Here is a 9,275-nt window from a genome sequence, read left to right as displayed (position 1 = left end):
AGTTATACCTTGATCCACTGGGCCATTTCCGCTGATAATTATACTGTATTGGGACATGACTTGAAAACTAATTACTGCTAAAATTACATGTTCCCAGAGTGAGACTCGGACCTACGACTCCGCGATTTCAAGTCAGGCGCGCTAATGCATCACGCTCATGCGGCGAGGATCAAAACCCCTGAGTAATTACTCAAATAGTGAGCACCTAGTCGGTATTCAATTTCGGCGCCCACTATAATCTTGTATGTATAGTCGCCTTTAGCCTCCATGCATAACTGTGTCATAACAACTTAGCTCTTCCTTTCTACATTTTGCTCCATTCCCGGCTCTTCATTACCATCCAACTTTGAACATGCAAAAAGCACACAACAAAATAGTAAATACTGAAAATTCATAGAATGAAGAAAACAAATTGTGCATTGCCACCATGTGCATTAGAAGTGAAATTTCGCACATCAATAATAATTCCCTATTATAAATTAAAGTATTCCATAATTCACTTAAATGATATAACTTAACAATAAAGTACACAGTGGAGGTTCAGAAATAAGGTTGGCCATTGTAACAAACATGGCAACGAAAAACTTGAAAAATCTTAACAGTTGTCTGACTCTACTTTATTTTGTATTCTTCTCCCTCTCTTCTGCATTGAATGCCCCAATCCTGTGCATTGCATTTTGTTTTTATGATGCTCATCGCCTTGATTTATTCTACAGCTGTAAAGAATTTTCACTTCAATAAAAGTCATCATTATTGAGGGCAAGTGTTTTCAAAAGTTACTAAAAATTAGTATGAAAAATTTTTTTAAAAGCTTAAAAAGCAACTACAGTAAGACTGAAGCATCCCTTGTGTTGGCTTCCCGAACTGATCTGAGCCACTGGGCCGCAGGCAGAAGTGGCCCGAGCAGTTCGTATGCCCATGCGTAAGGAAGTATGTGTGTGTGTGGAGGGGAAAAGGAATAAGAGGGTTCGCTGCTCGTTTAATTGCCACGGTCTGCTGCGCCCGAGCGGTTCCGACGAGCGGCAACGCGCTGCCAACTTGTCAACAACACCATTTCCGCCAACTTGGGCATCTCTGCACTGACTTCTCGAGGATCGTTAGTTACAAAAAGAATACCGCTCGCTACACGGTTCAAGGAACTAATGCCAACAGAGAGAGTTCGAGACACCAGGTAAGGAAAAGGTAAGGATTCACCAAGAAGTTTTCAGGGATGAAGAATTCTCTCTCCCGAAAGATGCGCGCAGGCTCCATCGAAGTGGAAATATAAAAACATTTGCTCACATATTCGGAAACTTTGACTGCTTGTGATGAAACATAACGAAAATAAATATAAAAGTTTGTTTCGTGCACACTAACTATTACGCGCAAGTTTCATCAGTTTACGAGAATGTAACGCGCTGTATTTTATCGCGGTCATTATTTCTCGATATATTCATACTTTCAACAAGAATAGCTGTCTGATGCTAATTAGACGTTTCTTTATCTATGACTGAGAGAAAAAATAGACCTAGAAGACTGTGGACTATGAATAGAAGCGAAAATAATAAGCATGTATGCTATGCACCTGTTTCCTACATGAAATTTACACCAAAAACCTAAATTAATTAATCACAATAGAAAAACAACACACCTACAATAGAAAATAAATTTTTATGTTGGTTTTAATATGGAAAATAGACTTCTTCCAGTTGGTGTATGTTGTTGTTTTTTTTTTTTTTTTTTGACGTGGCATCTAATAAATCGATGAACGCCGGTTGCGCGCACGAAAAAGTGTCCCGTAACACACATTGTCCCGTTACGTTGTGTCCCGTTACGCTCATTGTACGCTTGCGCCGCATCTATCTCTCTTCCACTCGATTGTAACAACCATCGATTTGACTTTTTCGAGGCACATTAAACTTCAAACACTCCCATTCGTTTCCTACTTTTCCTATCATCGTCCTATCCTTAACAGAATAACACAGATTGGAAGAAGTTAAATAGCAAACATGTATAAAAGTTATAGTTAAAATAATCTCTTCGTTAAAGTAATAAACATATTTGAACTAATGAGTGCAAATAAAAGTAAATTTATCAATTAAATTGTATATTTCATTTCACTACTTCTTTACATCCATACAAAAATAAAAATGATTCAATTTTATTCATAAAAGTATGCAATCATTTCATCAATGTTTTGTTATGACGTCACGTTAAACTATCGTCCGTAAACCGACTTTACAGACAACCAATTTTTTCATTGTTCCGTACACAAATTTATACATGTTCTTAGCTGTTTTCTGAAATTAAATTCCGAAGGGTGTATACATGGGGTACGTTTGTTTTTATACAAAATCTTATATCTAAATCCAATTGAGTGGTATATAAGATACTAGATGTACTTGGTTAACATCATCTTACTATAGTGTAAAATGTAAAAGTATTGGTTTTTCCATTTTTGACGTGACGTATAATAAATCGATGAACGCCGGCTGCACGCACGAAAAAGTGTCCCGTAACGCACATTGTCCCGTTATGCTCATTGTACGCTTGCGCCGCATCTATCTCTCTTCCACTCGATTGGAACAAACATCGATTTGACTTTTTCGAGGCACATTAAACTTGAAACACTCCCATTCGTTTCCTACTTTTCCTATCATCGTCCTATCCTTAACAGAATAACACAGATTGGAAGAAGTTAAACAGCAAACGCGTATAAAAGTTATAGTTAAAATAATAAACATATTTGAATTAATGAGTGCAAATAAAAGTAAATTTATCAATTAAATTGTAGATTTCATTTCACTCCTTCTTTGTATCCATACAAAATAGTGATAATTCAATAAAAATTATTCAATTTTATTCATAAAAGTATGCAATCATTTCATCAATGTTTTGTTATGACGTTGTCACGTTAAACTATCGTCTGTAAACATACTTTACAGAGAACAATTTTTTTTAATATATAGGCCATTAATGATAGGTGCCTATATATTTATTTCAGTTGGGCATAATTAGTTTATGTATGTTTTAGTGGTTTCCATTCAATTAATGCGATTTCACTCGATTCTGTTGCAAGGCATTCTGTTTGGTTTGTTTTATTTCAGTGGGTTTCATTGTATTGTATATTGGTTTGTGTTGTCTTTCAGTGTTTTTCATCGTATTATGTTGGGTTTTTTATGGGGTTTTCCTGTTGTATTTTAATGTTTCCTATTGGATCCTGTTTTAAGGTTTCTTATTTTATTCTAATGATATCTAGGTTTAATTCGGGATTCAGGTAGTTTCAATAATTTTCTGTTTGTTTTTAATTAATTTGAAACCAAATTGTGTAGTAATGTTTTCGTTTTTACATTGGATATTCTTGATTTATATTGTTATGAAGAATTATTTTTTTAAATATTTTTAATCATCATTAATAAATCAATGCTCATCAAGTTCAACTTTATTTTTACAATTTGAATTTATACTTCGTGTTATGTGTATTTATTTTCATTTTATAATAGATATAAAGTATAGTCTACAAACTTAACAAATTTATTTATGTACGTAATTTGTCTTCATTAATTATTTAAATTTGAGTATCTAAATAAAGGCTATTTACTATAAGCAATTTTTAATTTATGTTGTGTGCGCATATATGATACAATAATTGTATCTATTTGAAATACAAATGTTTCGTGCTTGATTCTTGACTTTTATTTACAGTCAAACTGGTGATTTGTATGATTCAAAGTCATTAAAAAACTTCAACTTTTAATTTGTTGTATAAATAAACGAAAATCTAAATTTTATTAATAAAATCTGTCCTGATTGTATTTAAAAAATAAAGAAGCATTACTGTGATTATGCATATTTCAAAAATCATAGCTAAGTTTTCCTATATACCTATATACCTATCAATAAATATACTCTCGGAATCTTAAAGACATTGATATAAGTGGTCTATCTTGGTATGTCCTGAAACTGGTGCTGGTGCATGGTGTCGGTGGTGGTGTCTGCTGCCTTGGAACCTACATATTTGATGACATCAGAGCGTCCATATTGGATGTCCTTGAACCCGGTGGCCATTTTCGATTCACCATTTTGAAATCAAGCGCCCCACTCACTGTTTCACTTTTCATTACACATGCCATCTTTGATTGTATGACATCAACTTTGTTCTTTTCGTTACGGTCGCCATCTTGGATACTAGAACATTGCAATTTACATGTTGGCTACCATCTTGAATCCTAATGTCACATTCGCCATCTTGGATCTGATATTACAACCACTTTTTTCGATTCTGCCATCATATCCGCCATCTTGTTTTCGTCTGCTGGAGGCCGACATTTTGGATGCTGTCACAGTCGCCTTTTTTTTTTTTTTTTTTTTTTTTTATTAGCTCTGCTAGAGGCTACCATCTTGGATTCTGTCATCTTTGTTTTTGGTGTTTGTATCCTAGAGAGTGCCAGCATCGCTCTGTTTCATGCATATAAGATCGATGTTCCATGCCCTACTAGAGCTGTTATAATCCTTATTGGCATATTAATCTTAATTTTTTACACTGTGATTTGAACGATCGCGGCTCTGACATCTGAGTTATCCAACAAAATTACCTGGTGCGTTTTGAGATATTCACATAAAAACAGCAAAATTTTAGATCTTTATTTTACTTTTTTGCTTATAATTCCAACAGTATATATGAAAGCAATAAACCCACTATTGCAGTTTTTAAAGAAGACTACATGTGCAATATCAGCTCAACTGTAGCTCTATATGTCATATAGTTCTTGAGATACAGACAGCACATCAAATATTGGTCATTTTTCCCATAAGTGAAATTTTAAGTTTTGAGTCAAATTTTGAGCCTAATATTGGGAAACAATGATCCTACAAATAAAATTGTCAGGAGTGAAGTTGTAGAAAATATGTCTTAAATTTAATTCTAGCACAAAATGACAAATGTATATCCATTAGTTGACTCATAATTTGCAAGAAATCAAAAATTAGAAAATTGGATTTTGGGATGGTGTGATCTAAATCCTTTAGTTAAAAACTTCGCGGTTTTCAACTAAATACTCAATATTTTTGTTTTATATGTCAGATTGTAATTATAGTGAAAAAAATATTAAAGATTATTTACATACTTATGTAAAAAAAATGTAAGCGAGTCATTATTACACACCAGAGATGTGTAACATCTAACTTTGGTAACTAGCAAATAAACTAATATGAAACTCGGATAAGTTATTAATGTAAAATTCTTTAAAAATAGTACAGAGTATGATACATATAAGCAAATTGTGTTTTCAACATTTCTGGACGCGAATCACTCATAGTTTCCACACCTGCCCCTAGGATTCACTACCAGAGCAGCTGCGTCGACTATTGAATTATTTGATTAGCAAGACTTTAAATATACTAAACCCCGACTTTGGACATGATTTTTGACAAGGAATTTTATTACAACAAAGTTCATCTTGTTAAAATTTATTAAACACTAAATAATATCAAATTTTTCGTTTGTCTGGTGAACTTGGGTCTGCACCATCCGCTACAGATGGTAGTTCCGTGGTTACACATTTCCGTTCCATGCCACTTCCATTCCATTCATGAAATTACTCCTACCATTTGCAATACACTGAGAGCTAAGATGTTACATCAAAAACTTTGGTTAATAAAGCTTTGTTCAGCCACGTTTCGTTACAGATGGGCTTTGTATTCCAGAAGGCCCTGGCTGCGGCTCTACCTGGAACATCTGTAAGAGAGAAATGCCGAAAAAGTGAGAGATGTTTGAATTTGAAGGGTTGATCGCAGATGCAACAGTTAATTAAATTAAGTTTACCTTGAAAATGTGGCTGGTGTTTGTCATATAGATCTTCATGCTACCAGGATGCTTCGCACAGCTCACACATGTTAAAGCAGTACAGCCCAGCTTCTTGCACCTGCACATTGCCGTTGCACACCCTTTTTTGCCCTTACATGCAACCAGTTGAAGGAACTTCTCAGGTGCAGAGGGCTGGTTGGAAGTAATGGGCCTTTGCTTGTATGCCTCCACCGAAACACTTCTCCCCCCCCCCCCGGTCAACAAACTGGTTGGCCTACCCAGTGCTGCACTTGCATATAAACGTGCAGAAAATGTAGGTGTGCTCTAGCTCTGGCTAGGGAAGAGTGGCCATATTATAAGTGAATTTGTAAGCTTCAGACTAATAGCATTTGTACCACAGCTCATCTAGAGGCCCTTGCATGTTTCACAGTACCAGGTGTCATGAGGTTGGTACCACTGAAGATGGCATTCGGCCAACAAAAGGGCTGCGAAAATATGTTGTGTTTTTTGGGTGTGCGGGTCAGCAACCAGATCAGAATGTGTAGTCAGATCGATGTATTAAAAACGTTTCAGTAATTAACTACATGGTGCCGAAACCCGGGACATGCTGAAATTATAAGAACAAAGTCTTCAAAGCAGTGTTATCAATGGCAACGGAATTGGGAGTGATTCTTAAGCCGCCGAAACAGTTAATAATAACATAACATGGTATGGCAGTCGCCTGGAAATCGTGGATTCAACAAATTGAATGGTACTCTGTAGCCACTAACCTGATGAAAAAAAGTCCTGAAGTTCCAGTTGCTACATTCGTGACGATTATTGGACCAGATGCAACAAATATATACAACACGTTTTCGTTCAAAAGTCATGAAGAAAATAACATTGAGGTTATTAAAGAAAAATTTGATGCATATTTCACACCAAAGGCCAACATAACCTATGAGCGGTACATTTTTAATAAAATCATGCAAGCGGAAAGCCATCCATTTGATGATTTTCTTACAACAATCATTAACCAAGGAAAAAATGTGAGTTCCGAGATTTATCAGACAGTTTACTCTGTGATAAAATAGTTGTGGGTATCACTAGTGACAAAGTGCGCGAAAGACTGCTGGCTGAAGAAAAACTGACATTTGATCAAGCAGTGAAAATATACAGAGAGACAGAACTCGCAAAACAACAACTGAGTACCATGGTGGCTCATCATTCAGCAAATGTTGATGCAGCTCGTTTAGAAAACTTAGGGACAGAAAAAAAATGGTCAAGAAACAATCGTCACCAACAGAATTCCAGTGTTCCAGATGTGGATTTACACACCCACCAAGATCGTGTCCGGCATTTGGAAAATCTTGCAGAAAGTGTGGAAAACAGGGGCATTTTGCGCAGAAGTGTAGGGCCAGGCAAGTGAATGCAATGACTCATCCATTCTCCCCAGGTGAACGATGTACACTGGAGGTGGAAGAGGAATCTTTTGTAGTTTCCAGCCTGTCTAACAACAAAACAGAGCTTGATTGGATGGAAACCCTAACTTTTCCTACAAATCGTAAAGTTAATTTTAAACTTGATACGGGTGCACAGTGTAATATCCTAACTGCTTCAATAGTAGACAAATGTAAACTTAAAGTCCTTCCATCCAAAACAAAATATCTAGTGTCATTCAGCCAAGACTCAGTTCCAGTATTAGGCGAAACAAAGTCACAAGTTCTAACTAATAGAAAAACAGTTGCCATGGTGCATTATTTGATAGTCAAAAATGGGTATCAGTGTGTGCTGGGAAGGAGGACTTGTGAAGATCTAGAATTCATCAAAAGACTTGACACAGTCGACACGCATGATCCATTGTTTGATGGCATTGGTTGTTTAAAGGATTTTTAGTATGACATAGACCTCGTTGATCAACCAAACCTTAAAGTTGACGTCGTACCTCCTCTTTAATTAAACTAAAACCTGGGTCACAGTCCTGTCTGCGGCACAACATTCCGGCCATGGCCATTGTAGTGCCACCACTCGTCACCAGATGGTAGTTGTAAATATGAACAGACAATGTATTATAGTTATGTTAAGACATGTTATGATTGTAAATATTTATGAAGATTATTAAGTATGTAGTGTAAGTATGTTTCGTAGCCTTGTAAATAACATTGTAAATGCAAAACATCCAAAGGGATAGCAATATGTAAAGTTTAACACGAACGATTGTAGAAGGAAACTGTATAAATCGTGCGGGCTAACAAGCCTAGAGAGCTCTCCTCTCTCCCAGCCATTCTGGGAGAATAAATACCAACACAGTAAATAGTTGTATTATTGACCAACTTCTCTCCCTCTCCTTCTCCTTCTCCGCTAGCGACTCCTAGAGACCACGGGCTTCCCTTCCCTCTCTCTCATTCTCCCTCTCTCTTGTACCCATCTGCTAGCGACTCTTCGTGAGACCGCGGGCACCCCTCTCTCCTACTTCTAACCTATCCGCTAGCGACTCTTTGTGAGACCGCGGGCAATCCTCTGCTAGCGACTCTTCGTGAAACCACGGGCATCCCTCTCTCCTACTTCTAACCTTTCCGCTAGCGACTCCTTGCGAGACAGTGGGCACCTCCCTCCTTCTACCTCCTGTCCCCAAAGGCCCGTCCCACGCAAGCACGTCCTCGGTCAGCTGCACTTGGCTGAACGGTCCACTCCCGCCTCAGAGTGTGAGGCTGCTCTACCCAAGAGCTGGCGCCGGGCAAACAACACGACACCCGAACGACCGAGCGACGTCCACCCCGTCTTCACATCTTCAACAGAGATGAGCCGCGACAAAGTGCACCCACCCAGGAAGGTTCCTTACCCTATAAGGGATAAGGTTAAAGAAGAATTAGATAGCATGACAGCCCAGGGTATAATTGAACCTATCACAGAACCAACTCCAGCTATTTCACCGATGGTGGTAGTACATCAAAATGGCAAGGTCCAAATATGTATTGACCCATCTGACATCAATAAAAACTTGAAGAGGCGTCACTTTCCTCTTAAAACAATAGAAGAAATTGCAACCTGTTTAAAAGGAGCCAAATACTTTACTTTGTTGGACTGTAGAAAAGGTTTTTGGCAAATTAAAGTATCTAACAGAACATCAAGATACCTTACCTTTGCCACACCTTGGGGAAGATATGCAAGTAAACGCATGCCCTTTGGACTGGCCTCAGCTCCTGAAGTGTTTCAGCAAATCATGTGTCACATACTGAAAGACAGTGAAGGCACAGAATCTTCTATGGATGATACTTTAATCTATGCCTCTTCCAAAGCTGAGTTAGAAGCCCATACAGCGAATGTTATTAACAAACTGAAGCACGCCGGGTCGAAACTAAATCCCAACAAATGCCTATGTATTTAACCAAGAACAGCTAAAGTTTCTTGGACATATCCTGTCAAGTGAAGGGATGTCACCTGACCCGGAAAAGGTAGAAACTATTGAAGGACTCAAGAAACCTACCTCTGTGCAAGAATTACAGATTTC

This window comes from Bacillus rossius, chromosome 7 (genome assembly GCF_032445375.1).
Source record: "Bacillus rossius redtenbacheri isolate Brsri chromosome 7, Brsri_v3, whole genome shotgun sequence".
NCBI classification, from domain to species: domain Eukaryota; kingdom Metazoa; phylum Arthropoda; class Insecta; order Phasmatodea; family Bacillidae; genus Bacillus; species Bacillus rossius.
Note: the sequence above shows the minus strand (reverse complement) of the source record.